General features: G+C 38.2%; 1 protein-coding gene across 12 annotated transcripts in view; it reads left to right on the forward strand.

The window, feature by feature from the left end:
• The window catches only part of Blos2 (biogenesis of lysosome-related organelles complex 1 subunit 2), a 112,372-nt gene that overhangs the window by 44,713 nt on the left and 51,573 nt on the right, over window positions 1-16,086 (forward strand). For 2 of the 12 annotated variants that reach the window (XM_076135400.1, XM_076135407.1), the window contains exon 1: window positions 11,687-13,040. The exons of 9 other annotated variants lie outside the window; for them this stretch is intronic. The gene's annotated coding sequence lies outside the window, so the exon portion shown is untranslated. Of the gene's footprint in view, window positions 1-3,277; window positions 6,126-11,686; window positions 13,041-16,086 lie in introns of those variants that run through there. One more of the 12 variants, XM_076135418.1, reaches the window with a different exon arrangement.

The following is a 16,086-nucleotide window of genomic DNA, read 5'->3' on the forward strand; positions in this document are numbered from 1 at the left end:
ATCTTGCGTTGAAAGTCACATAAGCTATTTTATGACTTGCAAGTTAATATACTTCATATTTTTTATACCATCCGAAATAGTCAAATGAATATTTGAGCAGATCGAACTTTTTATCGAGTGCTTTTTTTAACAATATAATCGTATGATAAATGTGTCTAAGGTCACATGATAGACCTATATACAAACAGTGCTTTTTATTCAACTTTTCCTTGATAATGTATCAGTTTCCTGAAAGCTCCATTTTGCTTGGCTATTAGCACTCCTTAAAAACCGCAGAGACATAACCCACGTAATATATACGGCCCAGGGAGGCGAATAGGGATTTGTCATTTTGGAATCATTATACACAAATAAAGCTCAGGACTTTTAAGTTCACGTTTAGTATATGTCGTACGTTTACGCTGTTTGTGAAAGGGTTGGCAGAACAGTAGGGTCAGTACCACGCGATCACGCATGCGCCGCGTCGCGTGGTGGGGTGCGCGTCAAGCTCCGCGAGCGGCGACTGCCGTACGGCACTGGTTGCATGGTTTTGCGGCAAGGTGCACGCAAAACTATGCATACCAGTTCCAAAACTCATAGCACTGGACTTAGTTCCACTTCCTAGCAATGGGAAATGAGTGATAGGTCACATTTTGTTACGTTTTTTTAGTTAGTTCAAGTTTAGTGTCACTCATACTTTGTATATTTTGGTGACCAAGCAGTTCCGTTAGCTTTAAATGACTTCACAATGATAAGTCGATAGGCCGTCTAAACATGGTTCTAAACCTTAGTTTGCCGAAAGCGAGATTTATTACATACCAATAAAGTGTTGTTATTAAAAATGTAATCAATTCTAATATTACAGCTACTTAAATAAGCTTGCACAGGGTTTTTTTCCTCTAAATTGCCTCAGAAAAAAATATTCAGTGAGACAACGCTGTTATTGTATTGGTCACCATTGGATTAAATATAGAAACTCGCGACCAGGATAATATTTAAAGAAAAAAAAAAGTATTCGTAATTAATTAGATTGAATTTTATCCTAATCTTACACATTGCAGCAAATCATAAATATAAAAGTAGGCATACACTTCAAGCGAAATAGTCAAATGAACATTTAGGAAAATAGGATTTTTAATAGATTTTTTTACAAAATATAATGGATGTTTTTTCCAAGGTAATGTGACAGACCCATAGACAAACAGAACTTTTTTATTGAACCTTCCGTCGATGGTGTATAAGTCACCTGAAAGCTTCATTTTGCTCGGCCATTAGTACTCCTCAAGAGCCGCAGAGATAAAAATTCGGTAGGAGCAAGGTACATTACCCGCGTTACATGTAGGAGTTAGGACGGCGAATGGGAATTTATCATTTTGGAATCATTATACACAAATAAAGCTCAGGACTCTTTAGCTTACGTTTATTATATGTCTAAGTCATATGCTTACGCCATTTATGAAAAGGTAGGCAGAACAGTAGGTTCAGTATTAACGGACGCGAGCGCGCATGTGCGGCGTCGCGTGGAGGGGGGGGCGCGCGTCAAGCTCCGCGAGGTGCGACTGCCGTACGGCACTGGTTGCATGGTTTTGCGGCGAGGTGCACGCAAAACTATGCATACCAGTTCCAAAACACTTAGCTCTGGACTTAGTTCCACTTCCTAATAATGGGAAATGCGTGATAATTATTCCGTAACGGTTTTCCTTTTGTTTTAATGGATATTTAAATCATAACATTAGTTCATTTCTCTGAATTGACGAATTGTTGTCCAAAAATGCCATTTGTAACTGGTAACCGTGAGGTCCAGATCATGTTTGAATCAGTATTATATTATAGTTTCCAACTGTGATGATACGTTCTTAATATTGCAATGATTATAAATTTATGAATGTTGAAGCGACAATTGCCTGTGTGAAGGCTTTTTAGATGAAGTACCCTTTAAATATTGAAGAGGCAATAACTATTTCAGAACCTAAATCTTTCGACTAGATTATTAAAAAGTAATTAGGATGAACTTCGTTTTTAAACTTAATTTGTTTAAATAACAATACAAATAATTTACACCCTATCGCTACCTCGCGCGGGTCTAGTGGAAACGTAGCCTAAAGTCGTCAAGATAGCGCATGCGCGGCGTCGCGTGGTGGGGGCGCGCGTCAAGCTCCGCGAGCGGCGACTGCCGTACGGCACTGGTTGCATGGTTTTGCGGCGAGTTGCACGCAAAACTATGCATACCAGTTCCAAAACACTTAGCTCTGGGCTTAGTTCCACTACCTAATGGTGGGAAATGCGTGATAGGTCGTTTCATTTTACATTTTTTTAGTTAGTTCAAGTTTAGTGTCACTCATACTTTGTATAGTTTGGTGACCAAGCAGTTCCGTTAGCTTTTAATGACTTCACAATGATAAGTCTATGGGCCGTCTAAACATAGTTCTAAACCTTAGTTTGCCGAAAGCGAGATTTATTACATACCAATAAAGTGTTGTTATTAAAAATGTAATCGATTCTAATATTACAGCTACTTAAATTAGCTTGCACAGGGTTTTTTCCACTATATTGCCTTAGAAAAAATATTCAGTGAGACAACGCTGTTATTTTATTTTGTCGCTCTGGTATACCGTTTACAGCTCAAGCCTTCCCTCACATGTGGTCATATGGTTAGAGTATGAAGTCAACATTTAACCAGACAACCCGGGAAGGAATCAGATAATAAGATGTAGTAGCTAGGGTTCACAAGCTATTATAAGTTGTACCATTGGATTGAATAAAGAAACTCACGACCAGGATATTATTTAAAGATAAAAAAACTATTCGTATTCAATTAGATTTTATTTTATCCTAATCTTATACATTGCAGCAGATTATAAATATAAAGGCGACATATACTTCAAGCGAAATAGTCAAATAAATATTTAGGTAAATTATAGTTTTTTTTAACAATATATGATGAATGTTTTTTCCATGGTAATGTGGCAGACCCATAGACAAACAATACTTTTTTATTGAACCTTCCGTCGATGGTGTATAAGTCACCTAAAAGCTTCATTTTGCTCGGCCATTAGTACCTCTCAAGAGCCGCAGAGATAAAGACTTCGTTAGGAGCAAGGTACATTACCCGCGTCATATGCAGGAGTTAGGACGGCGAATGGGTATTTATTATTTTGGAATCATTATACACAAATAAAGCTCAGGACTCTTTAGTTCACGTTTAGTATATTATTATGTCTAAGTCATACCCTTATGCCGTTTATTAAAAGGTAGGCAGAACAGTAGGGTCAGTATTAACGGACGCGTGCGCGCATGCGCGGCGTCGCGTGGAGGGGTGGGCGCGCGTCAAGCTCCGCGAGGCGCGACTGCCGTACGGCACTGGTTGCATGGTCTTGCGGCGAGGTGCACGCAAAACTATGCATACCAGTTCCAAAACACTTAGCTCTGGACTTAGTTCCGCTTCCTAATAATGGAACATGTGTGATGATCTTTGTGTGACTTCCCGTTTCGCGTTTATTTTAATTTTGACATAAAGACTAACATTAGCTTTTATATCAGAATTAACGAAATATTGGGTAACAATGACACCTGTCACTGGTAACTGCAAAGTACTGATCATGTTTGATTCAGTTTAGTGTAGTTTCGAATCGTATCAATATGTTCTTAATATTGCAATTGATATCAATTTATTATTATTGAAGCGACGGTTACTTACGTCGTGACTTCTAAAATAAAATACCCTTAAAATATTCTAGAAGCAGTAGCCATTCTCTAAGCTAGAGTGTCACTCTAATTGTACACTAATTAATGCAATGAATTTCTTAAACGAGATAATCTTAAGATTTGGTTTATACAAAGTTTTCAGGATGATATTTGTTATTAAACTTTGTGTTAAAAAATAATATAAATAATTGCCCTGTTTGATTTCCTTGCGGGAGGGTCAGTAGAAACGTAGGCTGAAGTCGACACGATCACGCATGCGCGACGGCGTCGCGTGGTGGGGTGCGCGTCAAGCTCCGCGAGGGGCGACTGCCGTACGGCACTGGTTGCATGGTTTTGCGGCGAGGTGCACGCAAAACTATGCATACCAGTTCCAAAACACTTAGCTCTGGACTTAGTTCCACTTCCTGATAATGGGAGACGCGTGATAATTTATACGTTATTTATTGATTCGCGTTTGTTTTAATTTTAATGATAGTGCCATCAGCTCCCCTTTGGCGTTACAATTGCCTATGGTATTTTTGAAATGTCGCTTAAGTATAATAATCAGAAAAAAAATTAAATCAATCAATTATTTAATCTTATTTGACATCATTGCTATATTATGGTAGTTGATTTTCGAACACTAACATTAAGATATGCTATCTCTTGCTTGACACGCGTATGACTTTTATATTTTAAATAACTGTCTCTGTTATAAGAAAATATGCAGACTTCAAGGTCTCGGGGTCTTTACAAGTGGAGGAAAGTACTATTGGTATTTTTTTAGATATATTTGAGAGTTCATCATATTTCATTGAAGCAACGATCACCTACGTAGTTGCTATGTTATTAATTACCTTTTGAATATTAATAGTCGATAATATCACTATGATAATCGTGTTCCTTGCCCTGTGTACACAATAATGAAATCTAATAGAAGTGGCTTTGTACGAGTTTAATGAAGTTGAAATTATAAACGTTGTTCGGCTATAATGCTTTGTCGGTTGCATTTGATTTATATGGGCTTTAAATTAAGAAATTTAAAAATTTCGTTTCACTGTCGGTATTTTTGAATTAAGGATGTTATTAGGATGCAAGTAGTTAAAAACATTCAAAATAAATATTATTCATGTTTCCATTGTTATTGGACTTCGCATACTCACATTACATCACGTTATACGAAGGTGGAGGCAGATGTTTATAGTAACCCGCGTTTCGCCGTTTACAGTGTCAATAAAGGGATATAAAAGGGGTCGAGCGTATAGTATAGTATAGTTAAGCCCGTTTCCAAGCTCCGGGCCACTAATTAAAATAATCTTGTGTTTATAAATTAGAAAACATCAAAAGCACTCCGCCCGGGAATCAAACCCGAGACCTCAGTCGTATGCACCATCGACTTATCACAGAGGCGGTTCAAATCATGGAATAGATATTTAAAACCAAGAAGGCGTTAAAGTTCGTTTGTTGTAGGAATAAATTAAAATGCAAGTTATTTATTCAAATCGTTTTCTGTTAAAGTACGCAATATTTCGCGCCTTTAGCTGCTAACTATAACAATTATACTCTAACTTGTTGTTATGAGTCGTGAGCTTTATTTCAATGTGTTAATAATTATACTGCGTATTGTAATATTTTTTACAGGATATTATTTAAGCCAGTGGTAGGTTCTTCACTTTAGGGCGTAAAATTTCTTATTTTTTTGAAACAAAGTATTTTCATAATTAAGGTTAAATAGTATGCCCAGTCTGTTAAGTTTATTATTCTATTTAAAAGTAACAACAAATAGACAGACTGATAGCCTGCGAAGTCTGACATAGGACCCGTTTCTACCACTTAGGTAAGGAACCCTACTGAGTTACGTAGGTTAATAATGTTTAAATGAAAATAAGAAAAGGTTTGTAGCAATCTTGCGATTAGTTGTAGGTGGCAGTAGAAAAACATATTATTTTTATTTGCATCGTTATGAAAAATATTATTTTTGGGTAATGGGTAATTATTTAATTACGGTGGCCATATTGAATGTGTGTGTCATCTAATAAGACATGTGAGGTGGGTGAGAGCGCATCGCAAAGCGCATGTCCGCGCATACTGCAGTCGACTGCAGCCGATCAATACGGAGAGCACTGAGCCCGGCTGAACGCCTAGATCTAGGTAGTAGCTGACGGGACGCGCGCGTGTCAGCTCCCGGTCACTGTGCTAGTACTCTACTTCTGTAGCCAAAGCCTCTTTGAGTTTAACAAGTGCTGTTCATATAATAAATACAGTTTCATATTATTATAGTGCAGTGGTGTGAAAATTATATAATAGTGGTAGTTGTTATACCTCCTTTTAGAAACGAGGCTTTCTGTAACAGATTCAGAGATTGTTAAACAAAAATACCGTGAGAACTTTTACCGTGAATACAAAATTGAACAATAAACTCGGTCGTGCAAGTGAATAATCCAGTACTGACAGAAAATCATGTAAGTAGGTTTTTTATTAAAATGGTCTCGTTATGTTGTATAGGTGCTCGATTATTCTAGTATCATGCATATTGGTTCCAATTTGATTAATTACTTATTTCGTCGTCTCAATTTTAATACAAAACGTTTACCCAGTAGTAGGTAGAAAAATAATTTAGAGAGTAATATTGCAAATACATAGTTTAATATAGGCAAGGTGTGCGTTAGTGAAAACGCGGCCTAATGAGACGCGATCACGCATGCGCGGCGTCGCGTGGTGGGGGCGCGCGTCAAGCTACGCGAGCTGCGACTGCCGTACGGCACTGGTTGCATGGTTTTGCGGCGAGGTGCACGCAAAACTATGCATACCAGTTCCAAAACACTTGGCTCTGGACTTAGATCCGCTCCCTTACAATGGAAGATGCGTGATGATCCTTGTGTGACTTCCCGTTTCGCGTTTATTTTAATTTTGACGTAAAAACTAACATTAGGTTTTATATCGGAAAAAAAAGAGAGATAAACAGTGAGAGAGATTGAGACAGAATGAGAGACAGATAGTCAGAGAGATGGATAAAGAATTAGAGATAGACAGTGAGAGAGATTGAGACAGAATGAGAGACAGAAAGTAAGAGACATAGGTAAAGAATGAGAGATAAACAGTGAGAGAGATTGAGACAGAATGAGAGACAGAAAGTAAGAGACATAGATAAAGAATGAGAGATAAACAGTGAGAGAGATTGAGACAGAATGAGAGACAGAAAGTAAGAGACATAGATAAAGAATGAGAGATAAACAGAGAGAGAGATTGATACAGGATGAGAGACAGAAAGTAAGAGAGATAGATAAAGAAAGAGAGATAGACAGTGAGAGAGATTGAGACAAAATGAGAGACAGAAAGTAAGAGAGAAAGATAAAGAATGAGAGATAAACAGTGAGAGAGATTGACAGAGAGAGAGATTGATACAGGATGAGAGACAGAAAGTAAGAGAGATAGATAAAGAAAGAGAGATAGACAGTGAGAGAGATTGAGACAGAATGAGAGACAGATAGTCAGAGAGATGGATAAAGAATGAGAGATAGACAGTGAGAGAGATTGAGACAGAATGAGAGACAGAAAGTAAGAGAGATGGATAAAGAAAGAGAGATAGACAGTGAGAGAGATTGAGACAGAATGAGAGACAGATAGTCAGAGAGATGGATAAAGAATGAGAGATAGACAGTGAGAGAAAGTGAGACAGAATGAGAGACAGATAGTCAGAGAGATGGATAAAGAATGAGAGATAGACAGTGAGAGAGATTGAGACAGAATGAGAGACTGAAAGTAAGAGAGAAAGATAAAGAATGAGAGATAAACAGTGAGAGAGATTGAGACAGAATGAGAGACAGAAAGTAAGAGAGACAGATAAAGAATGAGAGATAGACAGTGAGAGAGATTGAGACAGAATGAGAGACAGAAAGTAAGAGAGATAGATAAAGAATGAGAGATAGACAGTGAGAGAGATTGAGACAGAATGAGAGATAAACAGTGAGAGAGATTGAGACAGAATGAGAGACAGAAAGTAAGAGAGGTAGATAAAGAATGAAAGATAGACAGTGAGAGAGATAGACAGAGAGAGAGATTGAGACAGAATGAGCGACAGATAGTCAGAGAGATAGATAAAGAATGAGAGATAGACAGTGAGAGAGATTGAGACAGAATGAGAGACAGAAAGTAAGAGAGATAGATAAAGAATGAGAGATAGACAGTGAGAGAGATTGAGACAGAATGAGAGACAGAAAGTAAGAGAGACAGATAAAGAATGAGAGATAGACAGTGAGAGAGATTGAGACAGAATGAGAGACAGAAAGTAAGAGAGATAGATAAAGAATGAGAGATAGACAGTGAGAGAGATTGAGACAGAATGAGAGATAAACAGTGAGAGAGATTGACAGAGAGAGAGATTGATACAGGATGAGAGACAGAAAGTAAGTGAGATAGATAAAGAATGAGAGATAGACAGTGAGAGAGATTGAGACAGAATGAGAGACAGAAAGTAAGAGAGACAGATAAAGAATGAGAGATAGACAGTGAGAGAGATTGAGACAGAATGAGAGACAGAAAGTAAGAGAGATAGATAAAGAATGAGAGATAGACAGTGAGAGAGATTGAGACAGAATGAGAGATAAACAGTGAGAGAGATTGAGACAGAATGAGAGACAGAAAGTAAGAGAGGTAGATAAAGAATGAAAGATAGACAGTGAGAGAGATAGACAGAGAGAGATTGAGACAGAATGAGCGACATATAGTCAGAGAGATAGATAAAGAATGAGAGATAGACAGTGAGAGAGATTGAGACAGAATGAGAGACAGAAAGTAAGAGAGATAGATAAAGAATGAGAGATAGACAGTGAGAGAGATTGAGACAGAATGAGAGACAGAAAGTAAGAGAGATAGATAAAGAATGAGAGATAGACAGTGAGAGAGATAGACAGAGAGAGAGAGATTGAGACAGAATGAGACAGAATGAGAGACAGATAGTCAGAGAGATAGATAAAGAATAAGAGAAAGACAGTGAGAGAGATTGAGACAGAATGAGAGACAGATAGTAAGAGAGACAGATAAAGAATGAGAGATAGACAGTGAGAGAGATAGACAGAGAGAGAGATTGATACAGGATGAGAGACAGAAAGTAAGAGAGACAGATAAAGAATGAGAGAAAGACAGTGAGAGAGATTGAGACAGAATGAGAGACAGATAGTAAGAGAGATAGATAAAGAATGAGAGATAGACAGTGAGAGAGATAGACAGAGAGAGAGAGATAGACAGAGAGAGAGATTGAGACAGGATGAGAGACAGAAAGTAAGAGAGTTAGATAAAGAATGAGAGAAAGACAGTGAGAGAGATTGAGACAGGATGAGAGACAGATAGTAAGAGAGATAGATAAAGAATGAGAGAAAGACAGTGAGAGAGATTGAGACAGAATGAGAGACAGAAATTAAGAGAGACCGATAAAGAATGAGAGATAGACAGTGAGAGAGATTGAGACAGAATGAGAGACAGATAGTAAGAGAGATAGATAAAGAATGAGAGACAGATAGTCAGAGAGATAGATAAAGAATAAGAGAAAGACAGTGAGAGAGATTGAGACAGAATGAGAGACAGATAGTAAGAGAGACAGATAAAGAATGAGAGATAGACAGTGAGAGAGATAGACAGAGAGAGAGATTGATACAGGATGAGAGACAGAAAGTAAGAGAGACAGATAAAGAATGAGAGAAAGACAGTGAGAGAGATTGAGACAGGATGAGAGACAGAAATTAAGAGAGACCGATAAAGAATGAGAGATAGACAGTGAGAGAGATAGACAGAGAGAGAGACAGATAGTCAGAGAGATAGATAAATAATGAGAGAAAGACAGTGAGAGAGATTGAGACAGAATGAGAGACAGATAGTAAGAGAGATAGATAAAGAATGAGAGAAAGACAGTGAGAGAGATTGAGACAGAATGAGAGACAGAAAGTAAGAGAGATAGATAAAGAATGAGAGACAGAAATTAAGAGAGACCGATAAAGAATGAGAGATAGACAGTGAGAGAGATAGACAGAGAGAGAGATTGAGACAGAATGAGAGACAGATAGTCAGAGAGATAGATAAATAATGAGAGAAAGACAGTGAGAGAGATTGAGACAGAATGAGAGACAGATAGTAAGAGAGACCGATAAAGAATGAGAGATAGACAGTGAGAGAGATAGACAGAGAGAGAGATTGATACAGGATGAGAGACAGATAAAGAATGAGAGATAGACAGAGAGAGAGATTGAGACAGGATGAGAGACAGATAGTAAGAGAGATAGATAAAGAATGAGAGAAAGACAGTGAGAGAGATTGAGACAGGATGAGAGACAGAAAGTAAGAGAGATAGACAGTGAGAGAGATTGAGACAGAATGAGAGACAGATAGTAAGAGAGATAGATAAAGAATGAGAGAAAGACAGTGAGAGAGATTGAGACAGGATGAGAGACAGATAGTAAGAGAGATAGATAAAGAATGAGAGAAAGACAGTGAGAGAGATTGAGACAGAATGAGAGACAGAAATTAAGAGAGACCGATAAAGAATGAGAGATAGACAGTGAGAGAGATAGACAGAGAGAGAGAGATTGAGACAGAATGAGACAGAATGAGAGACAGATAGTCAGAGAGATAGATAAAGAATAAGAGAAAGACAGTGAGAGAGATTGAGACAGAATGAGAGACAGATAGTAAGAGAGACAGATAAAGAATGAGAGATAGACAGTGAGAGAGATAGACAGAGAGAGAGATTGATACAGGATGAGAGACAGAAAGTAAGAGAGACAGATAAAGAATGAGAGAAAGACAGTGAGAGAGATTGAGACAGGATGAGAGACAGATAGTAAGAGAGACAGATAAAGAATGAGAGATAGACAGAGAGAGAGATTGATACAGGATGAGAGACAGAAAGTAAGAGAGACAGATAAAGAATGAGAGAAAGACAGTGAGAGAGATTGAGACAGGATGAGAGACAGATAGTAAGAGAGATAGATAAAGAATGAGAGAAAGACAGTGAGAGAGATTGAGACAGGATGAGAGACAGAAATTAAGAGAGACCGATAAAGAATGAGAGATAGACAGTGAGAGAGATAGACAGAGAGAGAGATTGAGACAGAATGAGAGACAGATAGTCAGAGAGATAGATAAATAATGAGAGAAAGACAGTGAGAGAGATTGAGACAGAATGAGAGACAGATAGTAAGAGAGATAGATAAAGAATGAGAGAAAGACAGTGAGAGAGATTGAGACAGAATGAGAGACAGAAATTAAGAGAGACCGATAAAGAATGAGAGATAGACAGTGAGAGAGATAGACAGAGAGAGAGATTGAGACAGAATGAGAGACAGATAGTCAGAGAGATAGATAAATAATGAGAGAAAGACAGTGAGAGAGATTGAGACAGAATGAGAGACAGATAGTAAGAGAGACCGATAAAGAATGAGAGATAGACAGTGAGAGAGATAGACAGAGAGAGAGATTGATACAGGATGAGAGACAGATAAAGAATGAGAGATAGACAGAGAGAGAGATTGAGACAGGATGAGAGACAGATAGTAAGAGAGATAGATAAAGAATGAGAGAAAGACAGTGAGAGAGATTGAGACAGGATGAGAGACAGAAAGTAAGAGAGATAGATAAAGAATGAGAGATAGACAGAGAGATTGAGACAGAATGAGAGACAGATAGATAAAGAATGAGAGATAGACAGTGAGAGAGATAGACAGAGAGAGAGATTGAGACAGAATGAGAGACAGATAGTCAGAGAGATAGATAAAGAATGAGAGATAGACAGTGAGAGAGATAGACAGAGAGAGAGATTGAGACAGAATGAGAGACAGAAAGTAAGAGAGATAGATAAAGAATGAGAGATAGACAGTGAGAGAGACAGAAAGTAAGAGAGATAGATAAAGAATGAGAGATAAACGGTGAGAGAGATTGAGACAGAATGAGAGACAGAAAGTAAGAGAGATAGATAAAGAATGAGAGATAGACAGTGAGAGAGATAGACAGAGAGAGAGATTGAGACAGAATGAGAGACAGATAGTCAGAGAGATAGATAAAGAATGAGAGATAGACAGTGAGAGAGATTGAGACAGAATTAGAGACAGAAAGTAAGAGAGATAGATAAAGAATGAGAGATAGACAGTGAGAGAGATAGACAGAGAGAGAGATTGAGACAGAATGAGAGACAGATAGTCAGAGAGATAGATAAAGAATGAGAGATAGACAGTGAGAGAGATTGACAGAGAGAGAGATTGAGACAGAATGAGAGACAGATAGTCAGAGAGATAGATAGTCAGAGAGATAGATAAAGAATGAGAGATAGACAGTGAGAAAGATTGAGACAGGATGAGAGACAGAAAGTAAGAGAGACAGATAAAGAATGAGAGATAGACTGTGAGAGAGAAAGATAGTGAGAAAGATTGAGACAGGATGAGAGACAGATAGTCAGAGAGATAGACAAAGTATGAAATAGAGGCAGTGAGAGAGATAGAGAAAGAATGAGAGATAAAACAGAGTGAGTCAGATAAATATTGAGAGACAGACCGTGTAAGAGAGATCGAGAATGTCAGAGGTATAGGGCAAAAAGGATAACAGATTATGTAAGAAAGATAGAACACGTGAGAGTCAGATAGAGTGAGAAAAGTCTTTAAAGAATGATAGGCAACGGGAATAAGATACAGAGAGATTGACAGATCAGCAGAGAAAGATAGAGAGTCAAGGAATAAGAGATAGAGTGTGGGAGATAGAAAAGAATGAAAAAAAAAACAGAGTAAGATTGAGATAAATTTTGATTTAGTTTTAGAATTCAATTAATGTAGAACAAATACTTAATCTAGTAAAAATACTATTACGCTCCCTATATCTCTCGTGAGATTTAAATAGACATGACTTTTTTTAACACAATAATGCATAATTTATTAATTTCTGCCAATCAGCGTGGCCATTACTCATCGAAGTAAAATTGTGGGGTGGGTGACAGTGCGTCGCAAAGCGCATGTCCGCGCATACTGCAGTTGACTGCAGCCGATCAATACGGGGAGCACTGAGCCCGGCTGAACGCCTAGATCTAGGTAGTAGCTGACGGGACGCGCGCGTGTCAGCTCCCGGTCACTGTGATAGTACTCTTTACTTCTGTAGCCAAAGCCTCTTTGAGTTTAACAAGTGCTGTTCATATAATAAATACAGTTTGCTATCATTATAGTGCAGTGGTGTGAAAGTTATATAATAGTGGTAGTTGTTATACCTCTTTTTAAAAACGAGGCTTTCGGTAACAGATTCAGAGATCGTTAACAAAAATACCGTGAGAACTTTTACCGTGAATACAAAATTGAACAATAAACTCGGTCGTGCAAGTGAATAATCCAGTACTGACAGAACATCATGTAAGTAGGTTTTATCATAAATCTTGATCTCGTTAGGTTGTATAGAATGTATAGGTGCTCAATTGTTCTCGTATTATGTATAATGATTCCATTATGATAAATTTCAAAGTCTTGTCTTAATCCGAGCCGGGGCGTAAAATGGAGGACGGACGCCGTCACGCATGCGCGGCGTCGCGTGGTGGGGGCGCGCGTCAAGCTCCGCGAGCTGCGACTGCCGTACGGCACTGGTTGCATGGTTTTGCGGCGAGGTGCACGCAAAACTATGCATACCAGTTCCAAAACACTTAGCTCTGGACTTAGTCCTGCATCCTGATAATAGGAAATGCGTGATTATCTACACCTTATTTCGTACTGCGTGTTTTTTTTGTTTAAAAAAATAATGCCGCCAGCTCTCATTCTATGAGATTTTTTATTATTTTTTACACACAAAAATAATTTGTCATTTTAGTTCGATTACCCTGCAGCAGGTAAAATAATAATTTTAGTTAATTGAATGGAGAGTTATATTGCAAATACACTTACTTTTTATGTAGGCAAATGTTACATTAGTGGAAACCCAGCCTAATGTGACGCGATCACGCATGCGTGGCGTCGCGTGGTGGGGGCTCGCGTCAAGCTCCGCGAGCGGCGACTGCCGCACGGCACTGGTTGCATGGTTTTGCGGCGAGGTGCACGCAAAACTATGCATACCAGTTCCAAAACACTTAGCACTGGACTTAGATCCACTTTCTAATAATGATAGATGCGCGCATATTCTTTGTGGGACTTTCCATTTCGCGTTCATTTTAATTTTGTCATAAAGTCTAACATTCGTTTTTTGATTGAAATGTGGCATAGTTGGCTAAAAAAGACACCTGGTAACTGCAAAGTAATGATCATATATTCTATCAATTATTTTTGCAATTATATCGATATGTTCTGAATATTGGAATTAATTTCAATTTATTATTATTGAAGCGAAGGATACGTACGTGGCGGTTTCTAAAATTAAATACGCTTAAAATTTTCTAGAGACAGTAGCCATTCTCTTAGGTAAAGAGTGTCGCTATAACTGTTTACTGATTAATGCAATGAATTTTGTAACCGAGATAACCTTAAACTTTGGTTTATACAAAGTTTTTAGGTAAAAATTTGGTATTAAACTTTACACGTTTATTTGTAATATAAAGAATTGCTCCGTTTGACTTCTTTGCGCGGGGGTTAGTAGAAACGTAGGCTGAAGTCGACACGATCACGCATGCGCGGCGTCGCGTGGTGGGGGCGCGCGTCAAGCTCCGCGAGCGGCGACTGCCGTACGTCACTGGTTGCATGGTTTTGCGGCGAGGTGCACGCAAAACTATGCATACCAGTTCCAAAACACTTAGCTCTGGACTTAGTTCCGCTTCCTGATAATGGGAGATGCGTGATTGTCTACACCTCAATTCTTACTGCGTGTTTTCTTTTTTGTTATTTTCAATAATGCCGCCAGCTTCCTTTTTATGTGATAAACGTCAACATTTCGTTATTTTATCCTGAAAATTAATATCGCGTATTATAAATGTTTTTATTAACAACAGTATAATTAGGTACTTACACAATATTTTTGCAGCAAAAAAATTATTTGTTCTTGTGGTTCACTTTCGCTTACCCAGTAGTAGGTAAAATAATGATTTTAGTTAGTCAATATGAGAGGAATATTGCAAATATATAGTTTAATATAGGCAAGGTGAACGTTAGTGAAAACGCGGCCTAATGTCGCGAGATCGCGCATGTGCGGTGTCGCGTCGCGTGGTGGGGGCGCGCGTCAAGCTCTGCGAGCGGCGACTGCCGTACGGCACTGGTTGCATGGTTTTGCGGCGAGGTGCACGCAAAACTATGCATACCAGTTCCAAAACACTTAGCTCTGGACTTAGTTCCGCTTCCTTATAATGGGAACACATGTCAGTATTTATATAACTTATTCTCTGCCCAAAGCAATGCTTATGAGCGCTAGTTCCGAATTAATGATTAAAATAATCAATTAAATTAAAAAAAGTCACCAAGAATGGCTGACGTTAGTCGAGACTTCCGGTTTTATTAAGACTTATATCTGTAAATATTCCTGTTTTAATGAGCGTCTAATCATAGCACTACATGAAGTTCTATGTTTGTTATTGCCGTTTTATATTATAGTTTCCGACTGCATACTTATGTTCTACATAATCTATTTTATCTGATATACACATTGATTGTGTCTCGAATCGTGGACTTATTGTTCATATTACAAATACTAATAGTGGTACATGTTCTCAGAGTTATTGTAGTCACATACATAATATCACGCCTGTTATACACGAAGGTGTAAGCAGTAGTGAATAAAATATATCTACGTTTTGCCATTAACAATGTTTGTCCATCATGCATCAGAGGGCGAGCCAATCGCTATTTACGTTTACGTTTTAATCTAAATTTGAAAAGACCAATAATTCTTTGCTCGACCCGAGAGTCGAACCTAAGACCTCATGATCAGCAGTCAGAAACACCGTCGACAGCGCAACAATTACACACACAATATTTAAAATGTACTATATTATTTTAGACCTTTATTACGCAAAATCATTTCAGAGCGCGTTCAGTTTTTTCGACCTTTTGAGTATTGGAATCATTATGCATAGGTTGAGCTCATGACTCTTAACGGCAGCGTGTAAAATATCCCTAGAGAAACTTGAAAGCAGTTTTATTTTATATCTATGACCATATGCGTTACTCTTCTATCAATCTAAAATAGGTGTGTTATTTGTTTAACGTGTAAGATATACTAATATTGGGGAATCTAAAATTGTAGGTATTACTTGTCATTTTTGTCTGTCATACGTTTTTTTTTATTAGTAGTTGAAATAGGAAATTAGGAAACGTTTACACGCCACCTTAAGAAGGTTCTAGAAACCACCACATAGTATTTAGTTTGTCGCCTATAGCCTATCTCGATCGCGCAATGATAGGAGGCGGGGCCACGCATGCGCGGCGCGACGCTTGCTAGGGGTAGGGATGCGACGCGTCGGGTGGTAGGGGTACGGCGCAGCACCTC

Source organism: Anticarsia gemmatalis, chromosome Z, assembly GCF_050436995.1.
Source record: "Anticarsia gemmatalis isolate Benzon Research Colony breed Stoneville strain chromosome Z, ilAntGemm2 primary, whole genome shotgun sequence".
NCBI lineage: Eukaryota > Metazoa > Arthropoda > Insecta > Lepidoptera > Erebidae > Anticarsia > Anticarsia gemmatalis.